A 20,645-nucleotide genomic window follows, 5' to 3' on the forward strand; every position below is an offset into this window, starting at 1 on the left:
TTGTCCTTTTTTCATCCTTCTAATTGCTTTGTAGCCCGTGAATGATCTGCTTACAAACGATAAAATAAGTTTGTTTCATCCGTATTATAGATATCCTTCCAATCAAAATTTTCCAATTTAGCTCTTATTTGAGGTAAACCATCTTCAATATTCTCCATAACAACCGAACTACTTTCATCGAATCTTTTATAAGACTTAATCCCACGTCTTGCCTTGAACCATTCTAGCAAACCAATTGAGAAGTTAATTTCAGAATTTGCATCACCATATAATTTCTGCAGAAACTCTTTTGCTTTAGTTTGAATAATTTTTTCAGTCATGTTTACTTTCTCTTGATATTGGAGAAACCACTCATACAGTACCTTCTCTAATTCGAGATATTTGGCTGATTTGTGCCTTTTAACATTGCTATTCTTTATCTCTTTTGATAAATATTCAGATGACCTTTTAAGAGTATTTGATATTGTTGATTGGCTAATAGAGAGATCAAATATTCGTTGAACCTACTGTTGCAAATGTTTTTGACTTGAAAAGCGATGTGCATTTTTATACTCACATAATGCTTTTCTCATCTCATCGGTCAATGTAGATTTTTTCACACCTTTCAAATGGTAAGCCACGGAGGAAAATATTATATGAATTATAATATTTTGATACGTACGTGTGTTTATTTACAATAATTTTTTTAATCTATCCAATGAATATATACATATTGGATTTTGAAACCATTAACTATTTTTTTCTTTTTGGTTACATGAACCAATTAATTAACTCTCTTTTTTTTTTGGTTACATGAACCAATTAACTTTGATTGATTGCACTTACATGCATATTAGATTTTGATAATGAAAATCTCATGCATAAAGTATGAAATATTCTCTAAATTAATAAATATTAATTTATCGATAAATTAATAAAATATTCATTTATCGATAAACTAATAACCCTGATAAAATAATAATTTTTTCGAATCTCAAAGATATTATTTTATAGAGATTTTGCTGTAGTAATTTTTAATTATTTATATAATATGTAACTTTATATTCATATATAAAATTTATTAACAATATGTAATATAATATAATATGATTATATTAAATATATTATTTACGAACTATAATCAACCATTTATTGACTATTAGAAAAAGAAAAAAATTGAATAAATGAGGAGTTTAATTTAGAATAAATCTTTTTTTATAAATTATACGAAGGATTTTCTTATTAATAGTATATTTGAATCGTCAAAATTATTTATATATCTTAATTATGTTTATTACTTCTTATTTTGAATAATATTATTTTATATTAATTATATGAAGTAAAATTATATTGTACATTGAATATAGTTTAAATGCTTTAATTAAAATTATGTTTCCACAATAAAATATATAATAGTAATTTTTAGTTATTTATACATTAAGTTACTTTATACTTTATATATAATTCAATATAATATTTTAAATTTATATTATTTATATATAATCTATGAAGTATTATATCAATTTATTGACTATTAAGAAAATAAAAGAAATTGGATAATGAAGAATTTGATTTACAAAATATATTTTTTATAGTTAGTACTAATAATTTAATGATGGTTAGGAAATTTTTTATTAGCATTATATTTAATTAAAAAATAATTAATATATTTTAATTATATCTATTAGATATACTTTTTGAATAATGTTTTGTGGCATTCTTACATTATATTGTATATTAAATATCATATGAATTGTTAGATAAATTTATATGTTTTAATTGTGTTCAACAATTCAAATATCTAATTAAAAATTAATTGTAGTAATTAAAAATAGACTTAATGTATCATTTTGTACTTGAGATTAACACTTTTTTTAATGTGGCACTTGTGTTATTTTTTGTCCAATTTTATATTTGTATTTGACAAAAGTTATAGATGTTGGTAACCAAATGTAACAATGTTAACTTTTTACTATTTAATTCAAGTTCTATGGCAGATTTGATGAAAGTTAATTATTAATATTATTAGGTTTGAATTTTTCATGATTTTGTTATAGAATAAATTTAGTGTTAATTGTGAATTTGTTTAATATTGCATTTTATTTTTCAAATATAGTTTATACACGTGATTTAATTCGGGTTTTAGGGTAGATTTGATGAAAATCAATTGCTAATATTATTAGCTTATTATGAATTTTCGTCGAACTAACTCTAAAACTCAAATTAAACATTAAAAAGTTAGCATTGTTAACTTCAAGTATCAAAATGTATAATTTTTGTCAAATATAGATACCAAATTAGAAAAAAGGTGTCAAACTTAAGTACCAAATTATGCAATAAACCTTACATATACATTATTTATAAAAACTAATTTAAAATTTAAATGCATAAAAATTATATACAACGCATGTGATTAGAAATTAGTTCATAAAAAATTATAAGTGAGTTCTTTGTATCAATTTTCTAGTCTCTATTATGTGACTTAGGTTTATTTTTCTAAGAAAAAAATAAATTAAAAGTGAAAACTTGAAGTGTGATAGTGAGGTGTGCCAATAGAAATGGTACATTGTTAAGCAAACACAAAAGTAACAAAAGATTAAATAGAGGAAGTTGTTAACGTATGTCTACGATTACAGTACAAGTAATGATTTAAGCCCAATCCATCTTATACCTTGGATAATTGTGTTGGGGATAAACTTGTATAAGCAACAAACAAGAAAAATAACGAAGAAATTGAAAAGATTGAACACACAAATTTTACGTGGAAAAACCCCTCCAAAGAGGATAAAAAATCACAGGTAAAGATAATTTCACTAAATTGGAAAAAACGAAGAGTACAAAGAAGGAGATAAAAACTAAACCAGGAAACCCCGAAAATAAGAACCCTCAAAACTTAAACACAAAATTCCCTAAAAGATTGTTAAAGCTAATACTTAAATGTGTTATGGGCTAATCATTTTAGGGTAAAAATGACCTATTTATAGGCAAAATTCGTAGGCCAAACTATCTTAAAATAATATGCACTAATCAGATTTTGACTAGGACAAATAACTTGAATTTAACTGGAAGAAGAAAACCAAGAAAATTGCATGACACGTCATCATGTCCCTTACCGTGTTTTTGCAATGTCATTTCTGCTTCTCTCCTGTTTCATCGTTGCATCATCGTGACATCGCATGGCCCCTCGTCCCGATGTTACTTTCTATTTGTGTCTTAATTTAACGGAAATATGAGGCATGCTCCACAAATCTCCACCATGACTTGTATTTCCACAATGCCTTCTTTGTCGAGCCTGCCACGGACCTATATTGAACTTTGCAAGATATTAAATAAGTCCAAGTTGTGCTTGAACTTTGAAACCGGAAGACCTCTAGTATTCGATTTGTACAGTGCCAAATCAAAACTGACTCGAGTTTTCTTTTCACGAACGTAGTGCTCTATCTTTCTAAATCTTGCATCTAAAAGAGAACTTCTCTTATTCAAAATGATAATACATTTTTTCCCTCCTATGACCCAATTGCCTCTAGTTCAAATGAGTCAACTTCAACTCCTTAACTGACGAGGGACTTGTTGTTTTACCAGTCACCAACTCATTACACTTTAAATTTTCCAAAATGTTGTCCCAGTGTGTTGTCCTAACTTGATGCCCTAAATATTATTCAAACAAGACATGCAACATTGGCATCATAGATAATTAAAGTCCCAACAATCTCCCCCTTCGGTATTTTGACAAAACACATCATTAGATGATTAAAAAACTTGTTATTGTTATCATCTTTAAATAATTCTTCCCTTGTTTAATTGCATAGAATTAGAAATTTCCCTTTTTATCATGCATCATGTCAAGTATTTCAACAACAATGACAAGGGTATTAGCTACATACTTAAAATCAATACTTGCATATATAAGAGAGGCCTTAAAAAAAGTACCAACAAAATAAAAAATACTTTAGAATTGGCACATCATAAGCACAACAAAATGCTTAACATGAGTATCACAAATCAAGTATTAGTCTAACAATCTTCAACATCATCTATTCATTTTTGTCAAGAGGTACAAACGACTCCCCATACCACGGTGTTTTATCAAGGCTACAAATGTGTTTAGCCAACCTCGCCTTCTTTGTAACAAGCCTCTATATTTCAACTATAAGAGAGTTCTACTCACCTTGTAAAAATTTTAATAACTACCCCTTTTATCTCATTAAAACATTAAGCACTTTCCAAAGATAAGATGTCTTATCCTACTATTAAGAAAACATGGCAACCTAAAATGAAGAGAATAACCGTCTACCAAATAAAAATAGAAAGAACAAGAATAGGTGTTGATAAATCCATTTATTGTTCCTTTTGTCTATCCCAACTAAATCACACTCGATAAATGCAAAGAGAACTTCTTTAAAGGCTCTTGTAGTTAATATGCTCCAATCATTAATGCCATAATTTTAACTCTCCAATAGAAACCTTTTTGCAAGACTTGTTGCACATCAACCTGTAGCAGCTACCAAGAGATCTGGCTCCCTTCATGATACATTGATCATCTACATCTCTTACTTTGCACTCTTCATAAGAAAACATCACATGATACCCTTGATCACAGAGTTAACACACACTTATCAAAGTTTGCCTTAAGTCCTTCTACTAAATGAACATTCTGTATCTTAGGTAACTCTTCCACATTAAAACTACCTTTGCCAACAATTCTTCCTTTTTGACCATATTCAACAATGACATTTCCACCATCACACTTTTGAAGGTTTTTTAAGAAGCTCATTTCCTCGGTCATATGCCTCAAGCACCCACAGTCGAAGTACCAAATCTTTTCAGTAACAACTATAACACCCCATACTCGGCCTATATGTTAAGACCAAGTCTGGAGGCTACATTAAACAATCAACCGAAAACCAACCTTAACTGTTTAAAGTTTAACAGTCAAAACTATATATATAATCAAACTAATGTAGAAATCCAAAGTATAAACGGAAATCTGAAATAAACACCTAAAAGGGTAAGTCCAGATAAACATTAGGTAGTAAATAGATGATCGAGCTCCTGCCACACCGACCTGCTCAAGTTTGTGGGTTATCTTCAATCCAGTTAACAGATAGAATGAGTTTATAACTCAATGTGTGTAACTGATATAAAGGCAAGACAACAATATAATTATAACAGTAATCTCTCAAATTCAAATACAAAATCAAAGACAAATGATACTCAGTACTATCGTAACAGTTCAGATAAAATGCAGAACATATCAGATATAGATACAGAACAAATCAAAATCAGATGCAGTTTCATACCTTTATCTATTACACACCATCTCTGACCATCCCAACACACCATATAGGGTATCAAGGACCCATCCAGCCTTACACACCAATTAGTGTCGGTATGACACATTTCAGAGTGATTACAGACTAACTATCAGATCAATACGCGATAAATCGCCAAAATCAGATACAAATTTGTGGCTTAGCCTGTCAATTCGGTAGATCACTAAATTGTTGGCATTTCCTTCTTTATACCATTCCCACCCAATGCAGATGCAGATTACATATATCATATATCAAAGATGTACATACAATTATCCAAATACAATTCATACTCAAATAATACAAATCATTATCACTTAATAGTTACTGTATTAAATATACGTACAGATAATTGATTATTCAGCATCAGAATATTGGATATCAAGTTATACAGTCTAATTCAAATTATATGGACCATATGGAAAGCCTACGTTCGATTCAAACGACGTTTACAACCCTAGGGAAAATTTCAAGATTTTGTCCCACACGGTCGTGTGGTCTACACAGCCTAGGACACACCAATGTAGCCCTCTGAATGCCATACATGGCCGAGCACATGACCATGTGGCTCAAAACAGTGAGTTACACGGTTTGACACACGGCCAAGTGCATGCCTATGTGACTCCAATCTCAAAATATCTCTCACATAGCCTAGATACACACCTGTGTCTATGGCTCACGTGACACCAATTCACAAACAGTGAGTTACACAGCCTGGACACACGCCTATGTCCCTGGCTTGTGTGACATTAAATCACAAACAATGAGTTACACGGCCTGGCACACAATCAGTGTGGTATCAACAACTATGTTTTTCAATGTTCAAAATTTACAGAAAATCGAGTTTTTGTTACACACTTGAAGAAGATTGGAAGCAAAAATAACCAAAAGTGATTCCCGAGCCTAAAATAAGTCACCAAAGAACAAATACTTAATTAATTTCAAATAAAATGTTAGATTTAACGCACAAAATTGAGTTACATTGAAAAGTTTCAGCACTAACCCGAACTAGAAAAATTAACCCTTACCAGGATACATCAATTCATAGAACTAGAGCACTGTGGGATTGCTATCTACACAACCTTTACTTAAAAGAAGATCAAACGAACCCTTAAGAAGAAAAATTAAGTAATTAAGCAAACCTCCTTTAACAAGGCGAACGAAAAAACACTAACAGAAATTCGTAGTAAAACTTATGTAATTAACAGAAATGGTTTCCCCGACACAACCGCAACAACAATTTAATAGGAATTGTTCAAGAATGAGCACACAGAAATGAACAATAAAGAGAAAAAATAAAAGAGGAGGACGAAGGAAGGTAGAACAAACATAAAAAAAAATGTCAACTTTAGAGGAAAAGAATGAGGAGTTAGTTTGTTAAAAAACTTATCACTTATGTTGCCTAATAATACTAAAAATTATATTTCTTTTTTGCTTACATAGAGACTCGAACATAAGACCAAAGAGTATACAGAAGCTTAACCATTGAACCAGTAGGATCATTTTTTATACAAGCTCTTCCAGAATTATACTTAAAAGGAGAGTTCAAGGTCTAAAGTTCATTAACAGAAATAACAAAAAGATTCAAAAGCGGGTCTCGAACTTTCAAATTTAGGCACATAATAGAACACCTAACCATAGAAGCAGAGACTTAATTATTGATAAAATTTAACAACAGACATTAAAAATTTCAGGGTGTTACAACAACCTTCAAGGATGTAAGAGCCTCAAGAAAGAAATTTTCATCTTTTTTTACCCATATTTGCTTCAGACAAGACTGTCTTGTCTTACCTCTTTTCAAACTGGAGTTACACTTGATTTTAACTTCCTCCAATCATTCAACAATTTGAAACAATATGGCTTAATGTGCCTTGTTTTTCCATAATAGCGACACACATAGTTACTGCCCTACTTTTACATATATTATGCATAGAAGAGATTTCTTTATATTTAACAAATATAGTAGGAGGATCAGTTTTCTTACTTGCTTTAGGATATATATGAGATCACGACAACTAAGCCCAAATCTCCTTCTAGCTAAAATATCATCAAGCTTTTCACTTTGGGCACTAAATTTCTTTAAAATTGCTTTAGATTCAACTAGCTCATTTTCAATGCTCTTCAAGACATCATCTTTCTCTTGAATTATCGTAACACCCCAAACCCGACCTAGACGTTATGACCAGATCTTGAGGGTCAAATTAATTACCTGAAACCAAAAACATATCTTACTTTTTGTGTCGTTATTTTTGAAGAAAAATTCATCTTATAAAATTACCTAGAACACCTAAAGATTATCATTTGTGTGTTTTTCCAAAATGTTTGTATACAAACCAAGCTGATTAGAAAAACCTTGCGTTTTACTCTACTTATTTCTTGAAATAAACTCAATTCCTCGTTTAAAAGTTTGCAGCAAAAAAACCACATTTTGTTTAATTTTGAAAATATGCATCAAATTTATATATATAAAAAGTAGGTAGTTTGTCTAGGCTAGTTACTAAAATCCAAAAAAAGTAAAAGAAATCCAAAAAATACCAACACAGTCCAAAAGTCTGTAAAACATAAGTAAAACTTTATTTAACCAATATAAGAGTAAGACCAATCCGAGCTCTCGTACGCTGTCAATCCTAAGTCTAAGGATTACTTGAAAAGATTAATAAATTGAGTGAGCTAAAAAGCCCGGTGTGCGACTTGGCCCACAAACATAACAGATAAAAAAAATCAATCACAAATTTCAGCATAACAGAACAGATACAAAAAACATGGCATATAAGTGATGCAAAATGTCAAATAGAATCAGATCCTACCCTCATCTGCTACACACCAACTTCGTCCCACCTAATACACCAATTAGGGTATTTAATACCCATCCAACCCAACACACCTAAATCGTGGTCTTTAGCCACCAGAAATTATGCAAATATGCTACCAGATTTATTGCAGATCCACCAAAATTTGCAGAATGTAGTCTGCTGAATCTTCCTCCTCATCATAACCATAACCCAACCCAATGCGCAAGCATAGTCATAACATGGATTCAGATATAATCAGAGTAAATTTTGTCAGATTTATCATGCTCATTTATGAACATAGCTGAATATAAACATGCCAATATTGAAAACAGGTTTACAGATCAGATATATCATTTTACACAATTAAGCATGCTTTCAAAACATGTACATACATCATTAACATATCAGACAGTCTTTTTTTATTACATACATAACCATTTAATAGATACAATAATATCGCTAACCTTGAACCAACGACCCAAAACACAACCCAAACTAATCTGCTCGGAATGGGCCCATACACCAGTGTGGTCTACACACTCTTACCTAATGGGCTCATGTGGCCTACATGGCCTAACACATGGCTAGCCATACACCCGTGTGGCTCACATAGCTAACCATATACCCGTGCAGCTCACACGGCTTGACACACGAGTTTGTGGCGTCATCTAGTAGATTCAATTTTTTTACATTTTCCTAAGTTTTCAAGCTAAAATCACATACTTGATTACTTTTGAGATGTCGGAAGAATAGTAGTACACCAAATTCTGCACATACGATATCCATAATTAACCAATTAACACAAAATTCCCCTAGCCGACACATTCATTCGACATTTACTCAAATAGAGTATTCGACCCAAAAGAATAGTAGGCATTCGACCATTACGACTTCACACTAACCAACCTCTAATTTTTCCATATGAACAATTACTGTTGAAGAGAAGATCGTCGACACTCAACTCGTCGAAGGGGTATGTACCACACGATCCCCACCTAGCAATAACACACATGAAATCACTCAGATACTTACTACTCAGCCAAATCGAATGCAACACCATCAAGAACAAGCGAACAATACTTAAATCATAAAAAGAAACATACAATGATTAATCTAAATTTCCTTACCACAAATTGCTAACAGGGAAATTGAGATAGAATGTTGATACTGATAAAATTAGTAGTAGATAAAAAGGAAGAACGATAAGAGAACAAGAACGAATAGCAAAAAGAGCATATGATTGATAACATAAGAATACAAAAAGAAACAAAACAAAATAACAATGGTAGAAGAGAAGAACAGGGAAAACGATAGAGGAAAATTTTGTAGCAGAAGTGGAAAAAAAAGAAAAGAAAATCAAAGGAATGGAGAAAAACATAACGTGAGAAGTGAAAGGGAAGATAGGAATGACACTTAGCAAAATTTTAGGAGAACATCTCTCTCTCTCTCTCTTTAACAAAAAAAAAATATCCAAATTCTACTAACCTTTTTAGTTACTATCCTATCAAATTTTCCTAGAGTTTGAACTGAACCCAATTACTAACCATGCGGCTGACACAACAAGACAGGAGCAAAAGTAATTCTATACTTGCACACAATAGGATTCGAACTTGGGACCTAAGGGAAAGCTAAGGCTTTAAAACTAAACCAACAGGCTCATTCTTGTCAGCAAATTAACAAAAATTAAAGACAACTCTTACGAACCAAATCAGATTCGAATCAAAATTAATAAAGAAATTCCTAAGGAAAGGGAATCAAACACAGAACCTCAAGCACACATCCATATCACTTAATCACAAAAATAGATGAATTTACTTTACACAACAAAAAATTCAAAATTTTAAGAAATTTGGGCGTTAGAATTATATTTCAAGCTTTTTTTTTCTCTTTAAAAGTCCTCAATTCTAGTTTCAATGCATTATTCATTTGAAAAACTATTTCCATTTTCCATATCACTTGAAAATATGAATCTTTCATCAATCCCTAAGGATCATCAAAATTAAAGTCTTCAATTGTCTCAATTTTTTATTCAAACTTCAACCGGAGCATTTGCAAAGAAAGCAACATAGTTCCTTATTTCCTCATTAGATTTTGAGTAATCAATTTCATTTTCTTCTTCACTCCATGGTGTAGTCAAATATTTCTATTTCTTTTGGTGTTGGCACATTATGACTGAATATTATCACACATTTTGCATTCATAACACTACATTTCTTCTTAGTTTGAAAACTATCATCCTTTGTTTGCATCTTTCTATTGTTGTCACTAGGTCCAAAATCACCTTGTGACCTTTTCGAAAATTTCGTCAAAGCCTTGCTAAAATTCATCCAAACATGTGTTTTTATAAGAATTATAGATAAATAAATACTTATTTTCATTTAAGATTAAGATTCTCAAACAAAAAAAGTAAAAAAAAAAGATTAATTATCATTAAACATTCTAAATTTAAAAAGTGTATAAAATGAAAATTGAAAAATCTAAACATATAAAATAAAAATATTAGTTACTAATTATTGACAATGTTAATTCTTCTTATTAAACAACTTACAAAAAATTAAAAAAGAATACCACAGTATTTTATTACATCATCATCAATTAAAAATGATCTTTCATATCTTTTTTTTTGTCATTGTCGTTCAAATATGATTTGATATTTCCTCTACAAAAATTAATTATTTTAATGCTTCATTCTTTTCACCGATGATTTTTCTTATATGCTACTTGATTGAATATGATTAACTATTGTATGCTATTTATAGATCTAAACTTAAATTTTAATTGAGACATACCTCTAACACTAATTAAGTGATAATTAATCAATATAAAACTTAATTACAATTTTTTTAATGAAATTATCATACTTATAACTCTATATTTTATGCTTAAACTTTTTTATTCAAGTTAAAACTCTATTTTAAAGTCAATTAATTTTCACAATTAATTTTTTATATATATTTATGCCAATAAAATTATTTTAGTTATTGTTTAAAAGTAATCTAAATTAAATTATAAAAATAAAAATATCATCACTTATTTTAATATATATTTTACATCAATAAAATTGTTGGTGTTGTTTAAAAATAATTCTAAATTAAATTATAATTATTAAAATAATAAAAAAATTAAATTGAATTATTGTATAGCTCTTTTTTTATGCTTAGAATTTTTTTCAAGTTACAACTTTATTTTAGACTCAATAAAATTATTATAACAAAAGTTTTTGTAATATTGATTCTTTTAAAATAAAGAATTTGCTGGGACATTTAAAAATCCATCATGTTAGATTTATTTCATTCCTCAAAGTGAATGCAAGTAAAAAGAAAATTAAAGATATAATCATGGACAAGATAAGTGACATAATAATAACAACTAGAAGTGGAAACATAATAATAAATAAGAGAACAAAGAGAGTTTCTCAAGATAACTCTTCAAAGGGTAGAGATAACTTAAGTTATCAATGTGATATGAAATGTAACGCCCCAAATTTTTAAGTTTTTGAATTGTTAGAATTTGACAAGTGAATTGATCTAGTGAAATGGTTGTGTGTTGCTTATGTGTGTGAGGTGTTGGGTTCGAATCTTTTCCCTTATAATTTTGCTAAATTTTGTCTAAACTCCTAACTTTGAGTATTTTGTCTAAAAACTATTTGTGCGCATTTATTAATAAGAATGAGTTTGTTGATTTAGTGGTAAGACTTTAGTTTACCCAAAGGTCTTGTGTTTGAATCCATGTGTGTGTAAGTGAAAATATATTTTTAATCCTACCTTGTGTTATTAGTTGAGTTAAATTCGAACTTTGGGGAATTTGATAGGTTATCTGAAAATAAATGGGTTAGATAATATTTTTATTTTATTTTTTGAATTTTCCTAAAAAAAGAAATTGTTTTGTTCTCACGTTCCATCACCCTCCACTTTTCTCTCTTTTCACATTTTTCTCCCACTTCTTTCACTTGTCATTTGTGAACTTTCCCAAATCTCTATTCTTGATTTTTCCCTTCCATTCTTGCCTTAGTAATCTTTCTTAATAATGATCGTTACTCCATCGTTTGTTGCTTTGTATTAAATTTCACATGATGAAGGTCGATGTCATCTTTGGTTTTGAACAATCTTGATGGTGTGGGGTAAGGAATGTAATATGATTTCAGTTATATCATGTGACTCTATTAAAAGGTCTCGAGATTGGGTCAATCTCAAAGGATCCAAATGTAAGATGAGAACGATCATGGCCCATGTAACGTTTTTCATGTGGGCTTTAAGGCTCAACCCGTTCATTTTAATTAGTTTAAATAATTCCACATCATTTATTTTATGTTTTACTCAAACATCCTCTTAATATGTCTTAAATTGTTATGTTTTTTTATTACATATTTATTATGTGTCTTAAACATGTTTAATGTGTCCTAAAAGTGTGTTAAATTTTTTCCAAGTTTACTACAACTTTATTGTTGCATTTAGTGTGTCCTAATGCATGTTTCAGTTTTTCCTAAGGTAATCCAATGGCCAGCCACTTATTTGAAGCTTCAAAAAGAGCTATTCAAAATTGCCAAAGGATCTAGGGATGTTCACAGATAAAGGTTGTTCAGTTTTGGTCTGATTGTTGGTGGTTGCTTAACCCTTAAGGATGCATGCTCACTTCTCCAACACCATAAATGCAACCACCCTCATTAACTTCAAGTGCATGAACATTCATCAAGGGACCATGACCAAATCGGCTGAATTATTAAACCTTGAAGACAAATTCATCACATGTGATTTAAGTACATTCTAGAAACTGCATTTATAGTCGAATGTTGGTCATTCATCTACTTAGTTGTTTTCTATATATATTTCATTTATGGCATTATTGTAAGGTGAGACCATTTTCATTAAACATACATTTGAGTTATCTCTTTGTTCTTATAAGAACTTTCTGAACTTATCAAAAATTCTTCTTGTGGTGTTCACCAAACCGATCTTATCACTTTAACCCATTCCAAAGTGTGGCGATCAAATTTATACCTCTGGTTCCTATCTTTTTATAGATAGTGGGTCAAGGTCTTCATTCATTCCCAAACTTTTGAGTGTTAAACAGCCTTATAGAATTTGGGTCGCATTTTTCATAACGTCAATTCTTTTCTGGTTTGTTTATATTTGTATCACCCCTAACTCGTATCCGTCGCTGGAACAGGGTTACGAAGCGTTACCAAAATTTTTCAGAACATTTTCTAGATACATCATACAATTTACTAATCATTAGCTGAGATTATTCGAAACATCCCTTAAATGGACCCTCGAGGTCCAATACGAGCTTTAGAAACAAGTCAGGATTTAATTATAACATCTAAGAATTTTTCGCAAATTTTTAAAATTTTTCCAATGTGCAGGGTTCACACACCCGTGTGGTCCAAGGGACACGACCATGTGACTCTGGGACACACACATGTTAGAAGCCGTGTTTGACCCCATGTAACTCTCTAACTTGCATACACGGCCATGGCACATGCCCGTGTGGTAAGTCATATAGAATGTACGACTGAGACACACGCCTATGTCTCTTTCCGTGTGCTCAATTCTGAACATTCTGTTTCTTAAAATTAAGGTGTAGAGGACACACGGCCTAACCACATACCTGTGTTACCAGGCCGTGTGTCACATACGGTCTAGACACATGCTCGTGTGTCTACCTGTGTGGACAAAATAAAGTCATTTCTAGCTTTATTTCTAACCCAAAATTTCACCCATGACCTACACTTGAATCACACATACAAATTCCAACCATTTCAAGTATTCAAAATAAGCAAACTCTATCATTCAACATGATATATCATCACAAGCATTCATGTTTACAATCTTACTCTTTAATAAGCATACTTGTTTCCCTTTTCTTAATCAAACAATATATAGTACTTATGTTATCACCATAACATGAACTTAAATACATATATACATGCACCAAAACATAATCATCACTAGCCATTCCAATGGATAGTTTACAATAATCATTTACATTTTCATGCCAATATGGCCAACATAACATATACATGCCATTAAAACTATATTGATTTACCATATATATATACCAACATAGGCCGATGGATAGTGTGAGTGATCTCTGCCAAGCTTCCGATCCAACAAGTTTTTGATTTACTCTAAAATAGGGGAAAATAAACGGAGTAAGCACAAAATGCTTAGTAAGTTCATATAACATGGTACTTAACTTACCATTCATCCTATTTGAGGTAACTAAGGAATATTCAACCACTTTGATCTCAAGCCCTACACACATCCTCATTGTCCTTGTTAGTCATATATTCCATAGTTACATTAAGACATGTATGGGCTCAACAACAATCAATTTCCCATGCACATATGCTTTTCACATCATGTATTCATTTAACATGTATAGACCATCTCTTATTATTACAAGTATAGCTTCATAGTAGTTCATTTCGAGTTTAGATCATTTCATGTCAGGACTTTACTCATTTTATTTGAGTATTAAGGTCACACAAGTAGTAGTACATTCAAGGTGAACGGGTCTATGATCAAGGATGAACATTCTTATCAAGTAATTTCCATATACAAATATCATCTTCTTGTATTTCATGTAATATTCTTTTTATGTCATATTTCCGTATCATATATATATATATCCTTCCATGTCAATTTGTTTTAAAATCATCTCTGTCCTTGTCAGAACTTTACCTGTTGAATTTATTCAAAATATCGATAGATACACAAGTAGTACACCCAAGGTGTACATATCAAAATCTGTCAATTCATGTCCAATAGTACCCTTAAGCTACAATTTTTAGAGAGTACACTCTCGAGCTACACATGTATACAACAGGATTACCAGTCTAGGCTAAATCCTTTTTATGTCATATGCTCTAAAAAGCTTGATCTGGATTACCCGTCAAGGCTAAATCCAATCCATAACATATGCTCGAGAGGACTTATATTAGGATTACCCATCCAGGTTAAATCCTTTATATAATGAAGTCATTAGGATTACTCGTCCGAGCTAAATCCATTCTGCAACAAATGCAGTACCTCGTTTATTTCAGGCAATTATATTTATCCATCGATGTTCATTTATTCAAACGGGATTTAACATTTCCAAGAATTTTTGGTATGTGATCATTTCATACATCTTTAACATCTATATAATTCCTATGATAATATTCCACATCTATTCCGAACATAAAAGCAGCATTTCCATCGTTTACCTTTTTAACATCTATCAGGCATTATCAATTAATTTGAACATTTTTATTTATTTGGCTTGATCGGATATGTAATCCTTTCACATATATATGAAATTCATACAATTTACATAATTACAATCAAAACAAGCATGTAAATAAACATAATTTAGTTACAAGAACTTACCTCGATAAAGGTTCGTGTACAAACATCTACTAATCTGACATTTTCCTCTTTTTCCTCGTTCTAACTCCGAATTTGGTCTATCCGGATCTATACGATAAATTTTACATTAATTACATACACCTCATATTTATTTGGACTCAATTTACATCCTAGGAAAAATTACCATTTTGCCCCTAACTTTTCCATAAATTACCATTTTGTCCTTAGGCTCAAAAAATGAAATTAATGAAATCCGACCCTTTACCCAAGCCTAGCCAAAATATAATGCAACTTTTACAGCACATATATTTCACAAATTTCAGTATTTTCCATGGATTTTCACCATTTTTATTTTAGTCCCTAAATCAAGTTTTCATGAAAAATCACTTTGTAAAAGTTGTTTATCTATCATCAATCTTTCATTTTCTACCATAAATTTAAAATTTCAAGAATATACATCCTTAAACCAATTTTTATACCTTGACAAGTTTTCAAATTAGTCCCCCAAATAGATAGATTAGACTATCCCGGTTTCAAAAATATCAAAATTACTAAAAAATAGGCCAAGGAAACTTACCCAATTTGGCCATGAAAGTTTCTTCTCTCTCTCCTAGGGTTTCCATGTTTATTTTGGGGAAGAATATGAGAAAAAAATGATTTTTTTCATCTTTTTAATTAACTAATTTAATGGAATTCCAATTTAGTCCCTAGCCTTTTTCTCATTTTTCATGGATGAATAATCCAAAAATATCTACATAGTTTTTATTAATGGTATAATTACCATATAAGGACTTTAAGTTTTGAATTCCATAGATATTTAATTCTTATAGCTACTAGAATTTAACTTTTACATTTTATGCGATTTAGTCCTTCTCGTAATTAAGCACATAATCGATGAAATTTTCTTACCAAAATTTTCACGTGGCATTTCCAATATAATATGGATCATTTAATAAAATAAAAATAAATTATTTTTTTCGGTTTGAATTTGTTGTCCCAAGACCACTGTTCCGATTTCACCAAAATTGGGCTGTTACAATATTATTGAGTTATATCCAAGTTTACGCTTTTTGTTTTTCTTTCATACTTCTACCATTATTTGAGCAAGTATCGATTTAGAAGATCAATAACAAAAAATCGTGAATCAAGTTTTTCAACTTGTAATTGGGTTCACGTTAGAATGTGTACAAAGATTTGTGCTTTATTAAGTTTTTCATAGTTGTGGTATTAGTTTGTTATCTTCTTTATGTGATGCAATTTTGATTACACTAAAATCATTGGTTTAGGTGAGGTTTGTGAATCGCACGACTTACCTCTAGTGAATTAAGAGTTTCAGAGTATTGCCGTGACCGTTTGGGTAAGAGATCGAACACGCAAAAATCTAATTTTCGATTTATTAAGCCGTATGTTAGCAGTCGTGACCAAATGAGTTACTTGGAAATTAGTAAATCGTTACTAAAATTAGTCATTTAAATGATGTTTTTATGTTCTGGAAATCCAGGTGTGTGACTCGATTTCATAAAAACAATGAATGACAAAAAGACAAAAAAACCCACTGTCAACATTACACGGCTGTGTGACAGACCATGTGAGCCACATGAGCATATTTTAAACTATTTATGTGCCTGTGTGAACCACATGAGCTCGACCATTTGGGCTATGTTGGATACACGGGCGTGTGGGCCCATTTTTTTAAAAATTTTCACCTAAGGTCGTTTTCATCTTTGATTCGTATCTAGACCCCTCGTAGGGACCATACTGTTTAATAAAGACTTGAAAACATGATATTTGATTATATGCTTATGTATGTGATATGAATACGGTATATGAAATATATAATCTATGTTCTAGTAATTCTGAAAGCATGATTTGTTGTGAAAAGCATGCATGACATCTGTATATTGAATATCTGCTAGTATGTACATGTGCATTGGGGCGAGATATGATATGACGGAGGAAGTGTTGGCAGTTTAATTATCTACATTATCTGGTGGTTTAAAACCACACATATCTGTTATGGTGGCTCAACCATATATTTCTATTTTTGGCAGCTTTTTGCATACTATTATGTGGTAGCTTGAATGCACTATTTCTAAAAAGTGACATACAGTCACTTACTTGTGTGTGGGGTTGGATGGGTTTTTAATACCCTATCTAGTGTATAAGGATAGACGAAGATGGTGGGTAGCGAATGGGGGTAGGATCTGATTTTGCATTTGAATATTTATCTGTATCTATTTGTAAAAATGTATCTGATTCTGTATCTGAGCATAAATCTAAAATACTATCTGACAATTTATGAGCGTCTAATTTGTTGATATGGATATGTTGCACAATAAGCTCGTAAGGTCACTTTTTTTATGTTTTCCTCTCAAGTAACCAACAAACTTAGGATGGATTAGCATGGTAGGAGCTCGGTTTCAAATTTCTTTTCCCTTAATTTTGTTAAATTTAAGAATTGTTTTCAACTGGACTATTTTATTTGGACTTTTGGGGGCAGTTATTTGTTTTGGATTTTGTTCTTCATTTGGACTGCTTAAGGATATTTTGAATATTTTATTTCAAATTGCAATGCACTAAATTTCAAAACCAATTTACAGATTTCAAAACTCTGTTTAAAATTTTCAAAACTTCGTTTAACTTAAGATTTCCGCTGCAAAATTAAGTAATTTCATAAGTGTTTTCCTGAAATTAAAATGAATTAACAGAATAAGGTATTTTTCCCTAAGAACTGAAAATATCGTTATCAAGTATTATTTTATGAAACCTGTTCGAATTTTAAATTTATGGTTTTTAAACAAATGTACGTAATTCCTCAATATTCGGTCATAACATCTAGGTTAGGTATAGGGTGTTAAATTTGGTGGTATTAGAGCCATGTTCAAAACTCGAGCTATGAATTTTGGGTTCAAAAATTTTATGAAAAGTATTTTAAACAATTTGTATTTTTGGGTAATTCTGATAAATGAGTTTATGAAAATTTCTGAGTCTTCGACGTCGATTCTGTAAGTAGTTCTGCTTTAGCTACACTTTGTAGTCTAGAAAAACACTGTAGTGTTAGAATTGCTCTACATTGGTTAAAGACTGCAATAACTCTCTAAAAGCTTCTGATCAAATTTTAAACTTAAGGTTTCCTGTAATAAACTTAAATTGATACATAATAATTTTAATTATAGATAAATTAGCATAATGAGTACGTGTGGAACCCATGGGCGCTGAGGGCGCCAAAGAGGGGCTCGAGCTGAGCCATTATCGATGGACAGTATTCCTAATTTAAACACGAGTGAGATAATTAGGACATCTACTGTTGAGATCGAGTCTCAAGCTAAGACGGTTGGGGATGACGCATTGTCCCAAGCTATGTTGAGAGTACTTGAGAGGGTCGCTGGGGCCAACGCTTATTGTCTGCTTGGGCATACATGGCCCTCATGACTATATTCTTAGGAGTGCCCATACACCCCCAAAAGGACTTTTACCGCTTAAGTGTTGCTACCCTATTGTATAGTCCAGGTCTTTCTTATGCTTTGCCGATGTGGGATTGCCTAGGGTGTTACACTTCTAGTGGGATTTCTATGATTAGTCCATTAGGTCATTTTTTACAAGTTAGCAAAGTGTATAAGCAGTGTCTGCTGGAAATTCAAGTTGTTGTGTCTCTGACTAATCTGATAGACTTACCTTTTGGTGAGTTTGATCTGATTCTAGGTATAGATTGGCTTGTGGAACATCGAGTCAGGTTGGATTGTGTTACTAAGAGTGTAACTCTGAGAACCAAGGATAATATGGAGATTGTTATGGTTGGTGAGCGTCGAGATTATCTCTCTAATGTAATCTCCACTCTAGTAGTGGAAAAACTAGTCTGGAAAAGGTGTGAAACATTTCTGGCATATGTGAATGATACGAGTTCTATGGGATCTTCTGTTAAGGATATTCAGATAATTAGAGAGTTTTGGAATGTCTTTCTGAAGAATTGTCAAGGACAACTCTGGTGTCCATTGCTCCTTATTGCATAACACCGAACGAGTTGAAAGATTTAAAAGTGCAGCTTTAAGAACTTCTTAATAAAGGGTTCATCGGATTTAGTGTGTCTTCAATAGGAGCACCAATTCTTTTTGTGAAAAAAGAAAGATGATAGGATGAGAATGTGTGTGGATTATCGGCAGTTGAATAAATTGACGGTAAAGAATAAGTATCCACTTTCGAGGATTGACTATTTGTTAGATCAGTTTTGTGGGGCATCAATGTTTTCAAAGATTGATCTCCGTTCTATGTATCATCAAATAAAGGTTAAAGAAGCTAATGTGCATAATACTACTTTTAGGACTTGTTATAGGCACTGCAACTTCCTTGTCATGTCATTCGGTTTGACGAATACTCTATTTTTGTTCATGGATCTCATGAATCAGGTTTTTCAGCCATATTTGGATCAATTCATCAAGATTTTCATCGATGATATTCTGGTATACTCTAAAATTGAGGTTGTGCATGATGAACATCTTAGAGTGGTTTTGCAAATACTTCGCAAGAAAAATTTCTACGTTAAGTTGAGCAAGTGTGAGTTTTGGTTAAGAGATGTCACTTTTTTAGGACATGTGGTTTCTATCGAGGGTATCCGTGTAGAACCTAAAATGATTTAGGTTGTCTCAAGTGGAAACAACCTAAGAATATGCTTGTGATAAATCGTAAATTATACATATTTTTACCCCATGTTTAATGCATTTTATAGATGATTTCTCATTAGAATTGGTGAATTCGACGCTTCTAATGCTTTAATTTCATGTTTTGTACTCAGGAGAGCACCAAGAGTCAAAAGGAGCCAAAAATGAGCCAAAAGGGGACAAAATAGACCAAATCGAGAAGATGACGCGGCTTAAGCTTTGCCACACAGGTAGCTCACACGCCCGTATCTTTCGAGGGTGTCGACTAAGGCTTTCACGATTCACACGGCTTGGCCATTGACCCACACGACCGTGTGTAATTTAATGGATCGAGCACAGCCTGGCAATCACGTCACACGGTCATGTCACACGGACGTGTCCCTGCTGAGCCCAAGTTAAGTCCAATTCAGAAAAGGCCACTTTGGAGGGTTTTTAGGCATTCCAAAGCCTATAAATATGCACTAAAGGAGGAGAAAAAGGGAAACGGAAAATAGGGGTAAGAAATTACCCTAAGGAAGCCGATTGATCCATCTTAGAAGTCGGATTCATCATCAGGAC

This window comes from Gossypium hirsutum, chromosome A04 (assembly GCF_007990345.1).
Source record: "Gossypium hirsutum isolate 1008001.06 chromosome A04, Gossypium_hirsutum_v2.1, whole genome shotgun sequence".
In the NCBI taxonomy this organism is placed as follows: Eukaryota; Viridiplantae; Streptophyta; class Magnoliopsida; order Malvales; family Malvaceae; genus Gossypium; species Gossypium hirsutum.